Genomic DNA, 10,856 nt, shown 5'->3' with positions numbered 1-10,856 from the left:
TAATTTCGGGTCAAACTTATGTTTTTCGACCCGTAGCTTTTTAAGCCCAATTTTCTCTGAGTACTTAAGCAAAAACACAGCTAGGGTTTCAGGGGAATGCTGATTCACGCAAAAAAATAGAAAATAAAGGCTGCTACATTCTCATGGAGAACTAGCAACCCTAGGTTGATCCATTGGTACACGGGAACATCGTTCATGACTTCTTGAGGTTCAATTCTTAATAGTAATTCAGTTTATTTATTTATTGTCTTCTCTTATCAATTCATGCTCTTTATTTATTTATGAAACTCGAATATAGTGATGCTTAATCTCTATTTTGAGTTATATATTGTGAGACTTTTCGGATTGATTCATCGCTTGTATGACTAGTTCGAATAGGAATTGATATAGGTTTTTTCGCGCTTAGCAAAAAAGGGTTGGTCGAAATCTGTCATGATACAAACCGTGTTCTAAGTGACGCTTGTTCACTACTCATGGTTAGTTGAACACATTCTTTGCTTAATCGAATGAATTCGTATAAACTGTTTATCGCTTGTATAATCGGTCTTATAAACCAACCAAGGCATGAATATATAAACAATATTTTATGTGAACCGAGGATAGAATCATAACGAAGTTTTCCTAAAACCAATGGATTGATCGTCTTTTTATCAATTGAATTTCTAATACTACTCTTTCGATCTAAACAAACCCAAAACCCCATATTTAATTGTGTTATTCATTGTTCTTATTTTTACTAATTATTAAATTAGAGGTCCTTGTGAGACGACCAAGGTTAACTACCTTGTTACTACTTTTCTTAATTAAAACTTATTTTGATCACGAAACGACAGTGATCAAATTGGCGCCGTTGCCGGGGATCTCTGATTAGGATTAGTAAAATTTAGAACTAATTAACGTTACTAACACTTTTTGTTTTGTGAGTTTTTGTTGTGTTTCAGGTTCTGACGTTGAATTTTGCAGTGAAGCTGAAAAATAGTTAATTTTCGGTTGATATCTCGGATTGATCCGAAATTTGGTCCACAAATCCGAAAAAAATCAAGGAACAAAACTTTCGTAACTTTGATACGAAAATTCAGGCTGAAATTGCGAAATTCCTTCGTTTAGACCACTTTTTATTTTTTTTGAATTTTCCATATATTTAAAAAAATCCAAAAAAATTATATATAGATTTGTTTGATTTTTAGAGATTTTAGGTGGTATTTTTATTTTTTTTTAGATTTTATTTGACTCAATTTTTTATTTTTCTCTTCATTTCATTTAGACAAAAAAAAAAACCTATAAAAAAATGGAAGATTCATTGGACCAGTTGACTTATATAATTAATTGCTTGGATGCAAGAAAACAACAAACATGCTATCAAAATCATATTCCAACTGTGATGTGTAATATTTGTTCTTCGAGTTTTCATATTAGTGATGCATGTCCTATATTGTTAGATACTGCTCTTTGTGGTGAGACCCAATTTGTAGGTAATTTTCAAGGACAATACTATCAAGAACAAAATTCATATCTTGAAGAACAGCCTATTTGGTCACATCCACAGTTTCAGCAAATTGATTCATTGGTAGTTGAACCACAACCTAGTTTGGAAGAAATGATAATGCAGATGGCTGAAAATAATAAGAGAATGGCTGAAGATCATTTGCAATTTCTTCAACATATGCAAGTTATGAAAGTCCAAACTGATCAAGTTGAACAAATAATCTCCACCGTCCATCGAATTCAAGAGGACAAGATGTCTCATGTTGATGTACAACCTGCTGCACTATTAGAGGTAATGCAATGTGATACAAGTCTTGATGAAACTCCAAGTGAGCCCATTGAAACAATACTTGTTTCCGTTGATGAACACAAAATAAGCAACATAAATTCAAGTGAATGCATGCACGAGATTACACCACAAAATTTATTGAAATCTGATTTAGATGAATTATATACTTCTCTTGAAGTAGATAAATCTTTTGAAATTTTTGCTTGTGAATGTGGTGTTTGTAATATTTGTCATGAGATTAATGCAACTATTTTAGGTGAAGACATTTTGATTCCGGCAACCAGTTGTGCAGAAATCCCAACAAATTCAATAACTCTTGAAGTTAACACAAAAAGTGTGGATTTTAGTCGGAAGCAACCATTGTCTATAGCAAAAAGATTGTTGGTGGAACCTCTGATTAAGCCGCACAACAAGCAGCCATCCTTCATCATTTGTGCATCTCTTCCTCCCAATTTATCTGACTCACAAGCTAAATGTGGATTTTCTGATATTCATGTTTTTGTTAGTGCAGGTTTACCATATGTGCTGGCTATTCCTCCTAAGCCACCAGATTTTTTGTTGATATCCAAGTTCACTTGCTATTTGTTTTTTCTTGTCTCGTGCATTCGTAGTACGGAAAGGCCTCCACCAAAACCACCAGACATGGAAGCTACAACTACAATTCCACCTTGATCCCTCGGGTGTGTTCCTTCCTTTTTCTTTATGCTTATTGTTATATATTGCGGACAATGTCTGTTTTAAGTGTGGGGGGGACATTTATTTATTTTATTTTCCTGTCAATTAAAAAAAATATAATAATAATAATAAATAAATAAATTTAGCATGCATGCAATTGTTATGAGTAACTACATGTTTTAGGACTAGAGCAATATAGCCGTAGGATTGGTGAAATTTTTGGAAATTCTCGTTTTCATGCTTGATATGATGATCTTTGCACCTTAATGCACAACTGCTGAAAAACATGCAAACTTAGTAGTGGCTTGATAAATCTTTAAAATACACAGTCATTATCCTAAGTTGTCTGAGTATAGAATATGATAAAGAGGTATGATTAGGACTAAGTTTGGGGGAAAACTGGATTACTTGATTGTAGGATCATGGCTAGATTAAATGATGGGATACTACACAATAAAAAAAATTAAAATTAAAAATAAAAATATAATAAGTTCCTGTGCCCGAAACTGGAGGAACAATAATGAATATGTTGAGTTCTTGTGCCTAAAACTGGAGGAACAAATGCTGTGTAGGGTGCTCTATTCGGAGTAACAGGTTGGACTCATTACAAGTGAGATCCCGTCAGGTGAAAAGGTAGAGTAGCACCTAAAGCATAACTAAAATGAACTTAAGTGGTATCCAGGTGTATAAAAGTCAAAAAGCCTGTGAGAACAAGAAAAGAATAGCTTCCCCTCAAGCTGAAATCTAAACTCAAACTCTGAGTTGTAGGAAAGAAAAGGTAGCTTAGTATCCTGACTGTGTATTTTCGAGAAGGATCATGTCATGACTCTGGTTGACAGTAATAGGCAGTTTACACACACACGCATGATTATCATTGATAGTTGACATACAAGAGTTATGCCAATCTTTGAAAAACAATCCAAGGCTTGTAGCTTGAATCTTAGAATGTGTTGGTACTTGTGACGTTGTAGCATGCTTGTTTGTGTTTTAAATTTTTAGTTTAAGTCTTTAATCCTAAGTTTTGCTCGGAGTGCAAAAGTTCAAGTGTGGGGGAATTTGATCAGTGCATTTTAATGCACATTCTTTTACTATTGTACTAGTGTATTCCTATGGTTTAATTTACTATTTTTACTATTTTAATGTGTTTTTATATTTAAGTTTATTTCTAACTTTATTTTATTTTCGCACTTAATTTATGAATAAATAGCACTTTGACACCCTTCCAGTCCGCAGGTCATAACTGGAGCTACGAATATCGGATTGAGGCGCCGGAAGATGCGTTGGAAAGCTGAGATCAAGAGCTACAACTTTCATGTTGAGGACAAAGCCCAGTTCGGAGCGCAAGTGTGTCAAATATTTACGTTTATGTTCCAGACTTTATGAAAATAATGTAATTTCGGGTCAAACTTATGTTTTTCGACCCGTAGCTTTTTAAGCCCAATTTTCTCTGAGTACTTAAGCAAAAACACAGCTAGGGTTTCAGGGGAATGCTGATTCACGCAAAAAAATAGAAAATAAAGGCTGCTACATTCTCATGGAGAACTAGCAACCCTAGGTTGATCCATTGGTACACGGGAACATCGTTCATGACTTCTTGAGGTTCAATTCTTAATAGTAATTCAGTTTATTTATTTATTGTCTTCTCTTATCAATTCATGCTCTTTATTTATTTATGAAACTCGAATATAGTGATGCTTAATCTCTATTTTGAGTTATATATTGTGAGACTTTTCGGATTGATTCATCGCTTGTATGACTAGTTCGAATAGGAATTGATATAGGTTTTTTCGCGCTTAGCAAAAAAGGGTTGGTCGAAATCTGTCATGATACAAACCGTGTTCTAAGTGACGCTTGTTCACTACTCATGGTTAGTTGAACACATTCTTTGCTTAATCGAATGAATTCGTATAAACTGTTTATCGCTTGTATAATCGGTCTTATAAACCAACCAAGGCATGAATATATAAACAATATTTTATGTGAACCGAGGATAGAATCATAACGAAGTTTTCCTAAAACCAATGGATTGATCGTCTTTTTATCAATTGAATTTCTAATACTACTCTTTCGATCTAAACAAACCCAAAACCCCATATTTAATTGTGTTATTCATTGTTCTTATTTTTACTAATTATTAAATTAGAGGTCCTTGTGAGACGACCAAGGTTAACTACCTTGTTACTACTTTTCTTAATTAAAACTTATTTTGATCATGAAACGACAGTGATCACTTATGCACAAGGCATAAAGGTTTTAATCATTCTCATTATGAGAACACTCACGCCTTTATTGAAGAATCTCAAAGATACTCAATGAACATACAACAATGTGTGAAAACATCAAAAGGAATTATGGGAAGTTTTGCAGCAACAAGATTATATGTCTCACTCCTTAAGAAAAGTGTTGAATACTATTTCAAGCATGATCCGAGAACATTCTCCAGTTCAAGGAATAAACTCTTCCAGGTTAGTACTTCAACACAAGCACTTATTGTGATCTAACAAGTGCTCTTGAGTGATAGGAACTAAAGCTCATTCGTTATATATCACTCTACCTGAAATTGTTGAAAACTGCAAGTTTATGAGAATGATCAAAGAACATTCTCCAGTCTGCACTTTTTCTCACGTGCAAAGCTATACATCAACAATAGGCACTTAATTGATATCATCTGAACAAGAGACAAATAAGCACTTTTGCAAAGGACTTCATTGAAGAGAATCTCTACAGGATATAAGTCATTTAAGGCAAGGATTAAATGATAGCAAAAGAAAGCTTCCTATTTGGTCATGTTTAAGGAATAAACATGAACATGTCTTTGACAATTTATTTCTCAAGCTCACATGTTCTATTCAGAGATTATTTGAAGACATTTATGGACCAATGAAAAGGAGAAAACAAGTTTGAAATGGTACTTCTCAAAGGACTTCATAAAATATATTATACTATGTTCTTGATCTACGATGGAAAGCTACTTGTACTTTTGCAAGTACACATGAATAGTAAAAGGATAAGAAGACCAGCTATCATCATATGATCATCATGAATATCTTGAGGCCCATGAAATTAAAACAAGCAATGCACATCTCTCTATTTGATCTAGGCCAAGAATCAGAAAATACTCTGGGAGAACGATCTAAGAACGTTCCAGAATCAAGCAGACTTTCTGCTCTTGATCGAAAGATTCTCTCCAGCTGTATCCAGCTGTTGTAATTGATCTTCCAAGGCTTCAACAGTGCTTGTTCGTGGAGAACAAGTTTATACAGCTCAAAGATGCTCAACCTTACGCTCCTCATGACATCATCATTCTAAGAACATTCTCAAGAAGCATCTTCTCTCTCATCAAATATTATTTGAATAATATTTTGATCAGATTTTTAAAGGACTAACGGCTAGTCTTTGGCTCCACTCAAACTTACTTGGAGACCACGAAACAAAGGACAAACAACATCTATAAATAGCACACTTGGGTGCTTTGAAGACTTGAGAGCTCACACTACAACATTCATTCTATACTTGTCTTTTTCGTACAAGGTACCAAGCTCTTCTTTCATCACTCATACTCAAGCTCTCCATTCTCATCAGTACTTCTGAGTATTTTGAGTGTTTTGATTTGCTTCTCAAATTAACCTTTGAGTTTTTCAACAAGCAAATATCTCAAGAGTTTCAACTACAAATTTCAAGATCTACACTTGTCTTTTTCGACCAAGTCATCAAACTCTTCCACTCTCACTCCAGCTCTCTAACATCACATACTTTGATCAGTATATCATTGAGTGGACTGAGTGTATTTTTCTATTAGCTTCTCAACTTGATTTTCTATTCATTTGAAAGCTTGTGATCCGAACAACTTATTGTAAAAGAAAGATTGGCTCAAGTCAATACGTAACTATTGATTGAGTGACACCTTAGTTTGTAGGACTGAGGTAGATATTAAGCTTGTAGGGCTTAAGGTTATTGATCTTGGTTTAGATCAAGGAGATTTGTAATTTGATATTACTAGTATCTCAAGATTATAGTGGATACTCACGGAGCGTGAGGGACTGGACGTAACCCATACTATTAGGGGGTGAACCAGTATAATTGTTGTGTGTTGATTCTCTCTTCCCTCATCTTTTATTTCGAGCAAACACTAAGCACACAATTCACTTTGAATTTGTTTTACTGCTAACCAGATCCCTCTGAGATCATTCTAACGTTTTCTGTTGAGTTAGTTTTTTAAAAGAGTGCAGGATTATTTTTAAAAGGGTCACAATTCAAACCCCCTTTCTTGTGACTATTTCTTCCACTTCAGGATACTCTGGTTATAATCAAATATTTATTGCTAAATATGATGTGTCGAAAACTGTCTTTCGATGCCCAGGTGCCTTAGGTTCTTTTGAATGGGTAGTAATGCCTTTTGGTTTAAAGAATGCTGGTGCCACATATCAAAGGGTAATGAATTTTATTTTTCATGATTTTATTGACACTTTCATGCAAGTTTATATTGATGATATCATTGTCAAATCCTCATCTAATGATGGTCACTTAGAACATCTTAGAAAGTCTTTCGAAAGAATAAGGAAATGTGGATTAGAAATGAATCCATTAAAATGTGCTTTTTGTGTGCATGCAGGAGATTTCCTTGGTTTTGTGGTACATAAAAAGGGCATTGAGATAAGTCAGAACAAGACTAAAGCAATAATGGAGATTCAACCTCCAACAAACAAGAAACAACTTCAATCTTTACTTGGAAAGGTAAATTTTTTTAGGAGATTTATATCAAATCTAAGTGGAAAGTCTCAATCTTCACTACTAGAAAACTCGCTTTTAGCGACCGATTTAGAGACCGATTGCGATTGAGAAATAGAATCAGTACATGTCGACAGCTTCGAACGGATAAATAGAACCGGTGAATGAGAGATTGAAGCTTTGTGAGAGGGATTGAAGCTTCATGACTGCGATTCAGAGATTTCACTTCGTGAATGAAAGACATTCAATGAGTGATTAGGGTTCGAGAAGGGGAGAGGGAAAGAAAGGACTTAAACGAAAGGCATTAGGGTTTGAGAATGAGGGGGAAAGAACAATCGTCATAATCGATAAGGGTTTCAGCTTCGTGACTGTCGAAAGGGTTTCGTGACTGAGGGAAAGAAAGCAAAGCTTCTGTTGTTAAGGGAATGAGTTTTCCCATATGGGAAATTTAATTAAAAAAAAATTGCAAAATAATTTGATTAAATTTTTTTTTAGGTGATTTGTAAAAAAAAATCCTCAGCGACCGATTTAGCAACTGAATATTATTGACTTTGGAGCTCAAACTTTTGGTCTCTAATTCGGTCTCTAAAAGCGACTGAAAAATGTGGTCGCTAACAATCAGTCTCTAATTCGGTCTCTAAATTACTTAGCGACCGATTTAGCGACCAATTTATTTTTTAACTTTGACGCTCGAAATTCAGTCTCTAATTCAGTCTCTATAGCGACCGACTTTTTTTGGTCGCTAAATCGGTCTCTAAAAGCGCATTTTCTAGTAGTGCTTTCTCACCACTGCTCAAACTCAAAAAAGACGATGTTTTCAAATGGGGACTTGATCAACAAAAGGTTTTGGATGACATTAAAGACTATCTGTCGAAGCCACCAACCTTAATGCCTCCCATTCGAAATAAATATATGAAGTTGTATATATCAGCATTAGATTTAACCATTGGGAGTATGCTTTCCCAAGAGGATGTAAATGGAGTTGAAAGAGTCATTTATTATTTAAGTAGAGTGCTTAATGATGCTGAGACTAGATATAGTCCTATTGAAAAGCTTTGTCTGTGTTTGTACTTTTCTTGTTTGAAACTTAAGCAATATATAAAGCCTGTAGAAGTTTATGTTTATTCACATTTTGATGTTATTAAGCATATGTTATTAAAACCTATTTTGCATAGTCAAATTGGTAAATGGGCTTTACCTTTAACTGAATATTCATTGTCATATAATCCTTTGAAAGCAATAAAAGGGCAAGTTGTGGCAGATTTTTTAGTTGATCATTCCGTGATCGAAATGCCACAAAATTATGTGGATTCAGAACCTTGGAAAGTATACTTCGATGGTTCTAAACATAAACATGGAACTGGTATTTGAATTTTAATTATATCTCCTTCGAACATTCCAACCAAATTCCAATATAAAATAAATGGTCTTTGTTCAAACAATGAAGCTGAATATGAGGCTTTAATTACAGGTCTAGAAATTTTACTTGACTTGGGGGCAAAGAACATTAGCATAAGAGGTGACTCAGAGTTAGTTTTGAAGCAGTTAACAATAGAATATAAGTGTATTAAAGAAAATTTAATACAATACTTTGTTACTGCAAACTCTTTGCTGAAATGCTTTGATTATGTAGAATTTGAGCATGTACCTCGAATAAAAAATCAAGAAGCCAATGATTTGGCTCAAATTGCTTCAGGTTATAAATATAAAGTACCAAAAAATAAGTTGGCACAGTTGATCGAAATCAAAGATAAATTAATTTCGAGTGAGCCGGTAAAAAGAAGTTCCCCAATTCCAGAAATAAAAGATGTTGGAAAATTTAGAAACTTTGGGTGAACGTGATGGTGAATTCGAAATATTTACCATCGATAAACTGTCAAACAATGATTGAAGAAAACCAATTATTGAATATTTGGAAAATCCAACAGGAAATGTGCATCGAAAAGTCAAATATAGGGCTTTAAATTACATAGTCATTGGAAATGAGCTATTTAAAAAGACTGCTGAGGGAGTCTTGCTGTAACGACCCATTTTTCGTATTCGTATACTTTATTAAATGTTATTTTATTTATTAATTGGCTTTTATTATTTTAGTGAGCGGCGAATAATTATTTAGCCGAGCGTAAGTTATTAGACGCGAGAACCTTTGTTTTGGGCTTAATGGGCGTGAGAGGCATTGGGCCTAAGCCACTTGGGCTTGGTTCATGACTTTTAGGGAGAGGTATTTAAAGAACCTTGTCATGAGACTTAGCTCATTTCATGACCTTTTGTCTTAGAAGCAAGATAGAGCAAGGGCTAGGGTTTGATCAAGAGAGAAAGCTTGAGCAAGAGAAGGCTTGGATCGTCATCTTTGCTTAAGGTAAGAGATTAGAATTCATGATTCTTGAGTGGCAAGGAGAGGGGAGATTGTCTATGTCTCCATTCCCGAACTCTCCCACTCAATTTCTTTTAGACTTTTGGTTAAGCTTTTGTATGTGAGTGTGATGTTCTTCATCATCACTTTGTATGTGTTAATCACTAGCTTGATTTCATGAAAAATATGCATGTGTTTGGATCATGTTGAAAAGGTTTATGAAAGTTTCTTAAAACCCAAGAAATTGGCATGATTTTGATTGTTTGAGGTATTTGGATGTTTGGAAGGGATGATTAATGTTCCTTGATACCATATATGCTTGAAATAGCTGTTTATAAGAATTTATAACATGTTTGAATGAATTTTTGAGTTGATTTGAGGTTAAACCGCCTTATTGAAACTCAAGAACAGATATTTTTCTGGTATAGTTCGCTAAGCGACCAGGAGTTCGCTGTAGCGAACATGTTCGCTGAAGCTCGCCAATTCTCGCCATGAGCAGGTGATTCCCTGGTGATGTTCGCGTAGGCTCGCTAAGCCTTCTCTCAGCGAATAGTTCGTTGAAGCTCGCCAATGCTCGCCATGAGCAGGTGACTTCCTGGATCGTGGTTCGCCATGTCTCGCTGAGGCTTCGCTTAGCGAAGGCCTCTGTGACAGCAATTTTTGTTGATGTTCGTAAGTGTGATTAGGCACTTGTAACATGGTTTAGGGGTATCCTTACATGATTGTTGATACATGTTGATACTGTTAATGCTTATTGTTAATCGTTATATGATTGATAAACGTGTATGCAATAAGTTGTAGCTTAAAGTGAGCAATGTTATGTTTTGGCATTAATTTGCAATGTTAAGTGAATGTGTTAGGATTGTGTTCCCGCATTCATAAAAGTGTAGCTTCGAGCTAGAGAATATCATATGGTTGATATGTGTATGCATACATGCATTCATGATTGTATGTGAACATTGGAAACTTGGGTTCCAATAACGAAAATGGATTATGTGTCCATAATGAAGCCGAGGATCGGATTAGATGAATCCATGAGTCCGGAGTTGCTATCCAACAGGATATAAAACTGTGTTGGCTTATCCAAGGGAGATAAGATGGTTCGGTAAGTTCCGACATATCCAGCAAGATATAAAACTGTTCTTGGTCCACCGTTGGTGAGACACCTTGGTACCACATGCATTTAGTCATGTCTAGGGATGGCATGACAGTGAATTAATTGGCATTAGATACCTTAGGGTAAATGCGCATATATTTGATAAATGGTATGTGACATTATCTGGTTGAATTGTGTTGAACCTTATTAATTGATAATTGTTTAGTGAG

The sequence above is a fragment of the Trifolium pratense genome, linkage group LG2 (genome assembly GCF_020283565.1).
Source record: "Trifolium pratense cultivar HEN17-A07 linkage group LG2, ARS_RC_1.1, whole genome shotgun sequence".
NCBI lineage: Eukaryota > Viridiplantae > Streptophyta > Magnoliopsida > Fabales > Fabaceae > Trifolium > Trifolium pratense.
Note: the sequence above shows the minus strand (reverse complement) of the source record.